Below are 3,700 nucleotides of genomic sequence, written 5' to 3'. Positions count from 1 at the left end.
AAATCATTTTTTGAAAAAAAATCTACCTTTTCGGATCAAACAAAATAAACAGACGAAGCCTTTAGTCCCAGTTGTTAATTAGAACCGGGACTAATACCCCTCCCACCTCGCTCGAAGCCATTAGTCCCGGATTATTAGTTCCGATTCATGAACCGGGGCTATAGGTCCGTTTTCTACTAGTGTGTGCTATATATGTAGGTTTGATCTACTCCATCTGTTCCTAAATATAGGTCTTTTTAGAGATTTCAATAAGTGACTACATACAGATATGTATATATATTTTGCTCTGTATGTAGTCCCTTATTGGAGTCTCTAAAAAACTTATATTTAGAAAGGAAGAAAGTATATAGCCTTGTTTATCTACGTACATGCATAAATTGTGTTCCCTCTATACATAAACAATTATAGTTGAAAAAATTAGACTACTTTTCCTCAACTACAATTAATTAGATACAGAAGGAGTATAAATTGAGGAAGCGAACAGCTGAAAAGAACGGATATGACGAGGATGAATAAGAATGACCGATCACTTTCCACACACGTACTTTGAATCATGGTTGGTGATGCTGTGGTCGCGCTCGGATTTTCTTCAGTTGAGAGCTTCTTCAACAGATGCATAAAAAATGTTTCACACGCTAAAAATCATCATTTTTGGGTACAAGGATATTTTAATAGATGCTGCAAAATAGTACACGCGCAAAAAGGTTAAAGCACGTGCTAAAAAATTCTATCACACGCTGCAAATTTGAGACGTCGGACCGTGCGCGCGTGGGGTTTGTTGGACCAGCATTTCTGGACATCTAAAAAAATTAGTGCTAACCGTTGCGCTAAAATGCTACAGTAACACCGTAAAACTCTTTTAGGCTTGAAATTTTTAGGCATCTGTTCGATGCTCCGAGAGCATCTTTAACAGGCGTCCAAAAACTGCCCCCACGCTAACATATTCATTTTTGGCGTCGGACAGCTTTAACAGATGCTCTAAAATTATGCGCGTGCTAAATTTTTTAGGCATGTGCTAAAAAACGCTATTGCGGGTAGCATATTTTGGACGTCGGATTGCGCGCGCTTGATAATTTGCACTATGAGCATTTTTGGTAACTTTTGGAATGGGGAATAGGAATTTATAGGAGGGAGTTGTAACGAGATTAGACATAGAAAGTATAATTTTATTCTCAATCCCTTGTTTGATATTAGATGAGTTTTACAGGTGAGAATTTAAGAGGAATATTCATTCCCTTGTTTGGTTAGTAAGAATTCGTGGGAAATTAATCGGGAGACAACAACTTAAGTTATGATGAAGGGTCGTGATGTTCTTTGTAAATTAATTTCCTCTCAATTCTCACCCTCTTTCTATTAATAAAATAATGGGAGTTGGACTCTAAACTTTCACACCCAGTCCATAATAAATTTCCATTCCCTCTAACCAAACGGATAACCTTATATCTTAGAGCTCCTAATTCCCATTCCCTCTCTAATTACCCTCAACAAAACAGGCTGTATGTGTTTTTTGAACGCGTGTTTTTATGCAACTATTGAAGACACTTTGGTTTTGCGTATTAAAAGTGATACTATGGGACACTAAAAATTTTATTGGGTGTGGAATTTTTGTGCGGTTGTTGGAGATGCTCCCAGTCACCACCGCCACGCTGCATTATTGCTTCTCCGGTTCTCCATGTCCCCCACCAGCTATGTGAGCCCCATTCCACCAATTTGAGAATTAGGCCACTTCCAATGCATTGGTGCTAAGATGAGGTGCTAAACACATTAAATAGTTTAGCAACTAAAATCCCCAATGCATAGTTGCTTAGCTTATTGTAGCTAAGCCTCCTTATTTAATGCTTTTGCAACTAAAATTGTGCATGCATTGGTGCGTTTCTTTCATTTAATTGTTTTACCTAGGTTCACGCGCTTAGCATTGTTTCTTTCTCAGGTCACCACACTCATCTCTCTCATATTGATTAGCTTGCCACATTAGATTTTTTGTCTATGTAGAAGCCTTAGCACCTGTACAAGGTGGAGCACTCGGAGTAGCCTTATGGATGGTTGTTTGCAAATGGGAAAGTGGGAGACTTCTTCCTACAAAAGCAGCAAGAGACGACCTGACGACGACAACAACAACCCACTAAGCAAAGCAAACCACTATGCAGCCGTTACCGTCGCTCCTCCTCCTCTCCCTGGCCATACCGACAGTCCTCGTGACCGGCGTCGTCGCCGGCTACGCAAGCGGGAAGAAAAAGCTGACGCACATCCACCTATACATGCACGAGACGTTTGCGGGCACGAACGCCACTGAGGGTCTCATTGTGTTGTACCCCTTCGACGCCAACACGATGTTCTGGCAGGTGGTCATGTTCGACGACGGGCTCCGCACCGACCGGGAGCGGGACTCGCCACTCGTGGCGCGGTACCAGGGCATTATCGTCGCCACAGGGCAGGCGTTGCAGGGCCACCTGATGATCACTACCGTCGTGTTCGTCGCCGGGGAGAACGCCGGGAGCGCACTGTCCGTGGAGGGCTCCTTCCGAGGCTTCTAGGGCACCTCCGAGTGCAACATCGTGGGCGGCAATGACATGTTCAGGATGGCGCGGGGGTACTACCTGCTCAAGCTCCTCAGCCCGACGTCGCCGGTCACCGGCGTATCCGAGGTCGAATTCTTTGTGCTCCCGAGCGATGAGGCGTACCTTTAACTTCTTTGTTGACATTAGATTTTGGCATGCAAGAAAACATAATTAAGGTGGCTTCAAATAAAGAAGTGCTTTACATGGAAAAATCTCGTAGTGTTGACATAAGCATCTTTGAAGTTTGGGTCATTGTTGTCCAATCTCATCTTGAAGGCCGAAATTGTGTTCAAAGTAAGGAGATTTCACATTCGGAATACTGTTCAGATTATTAAACCTCGAAGACGACCTCGTATGAGAATATGTTCTACACAGATTGTCTTCGTCTCGTCGAAACGATTAATTTTCATAGAAAGATCATGTCAATTGGAGGTCTTATGCAACCTGTGGAATCAAAACAAAATCAGCAACAGAAGTTGCACAGTCATTTCGGACCCACCGAGTTTTTTGACTCGGTGGCACTGAGTTGACCCAGTAACTCCAATAAAAATCACTCGGAAATTTTGAGTGATATGCAGAAGATTACGAAAAATTGGCCACATTAACTCGGTGTGACCGAGAAAAACCACTTGGTGGCTCCGAGTTGATCCGGAGAATTGCCAAAGTTTCCTATCCGAATTAGGTTAGGGTTTTTGACTTTTTGGACGGAAGTTTTGGTCCTTTTCTTGCACGGGAAGTCCAGCCGCCTCATATATATGTTAGAGATGATAGCCGATTGAACAACACATAATCGAACAAATCAATCGACTACTTTTTATTGTTCATCTACTTTTATCTCCTACCCTTGTATCTTCCTCTTCCTCGTTCTTCATTCGTTCTTCTCTTGGAGGGCAGCGATCCACGATGCTCTAGGGGCGGTCCTACCGACCTAGGGCAGACCATAGCCTCCGTGCGTCCAGACGGGGTCCCTCTCGGGCATGTGAGGTTTCAGGTCCTCAAAAAGCACCCGCCGGATTGCTTGTGTACCGCGCTTCCGGACAGGTCTCCTTCGACGTGAGATGCGGTGCATCACCCTCGGCGTTGGAGGTACACGGTGACGTGTTCGTGTGTGAAAACACTTTTTGGTGACTCCACTGGGGACG

At 43.9% G+C, this 3,700-nt stretch overlaps 1 pseudogene; it reads left to right on the top strand.

The window, feature by feature from the left end:
* The first annotated feature begins 2,141 nt into the window (after window positions 1-2,141).
* LOC123425673 lies at window positions 2,142-2,687 on the top strand (annotated as a pseudogene).
* Window positions 2,688-3,700: the final 1,013 nt, after the last annotated feature.

The sequence above is a fragment of the Hordeum vulgare genome, chromosome 2H (assembly GCF_904849725.1).
Source record: "Hordeum vulgare subsp. vulgare chromosome 2H, MorexV3_pseudomolecules_assembly, whole genome shotgun sequence".
NCBI classification, from domain to species: domain Eukaryota; kingdom Viridiplantae; phylum Streptophyta; class Magnoliopsida; order Poales; family Poaceae; genus Hordeum; species Hordeum vulgare.
Note: the sequence above shows the minus strand (reverse complement) of the source record. Positions and strands in the feature narration are given on the sequence as shown.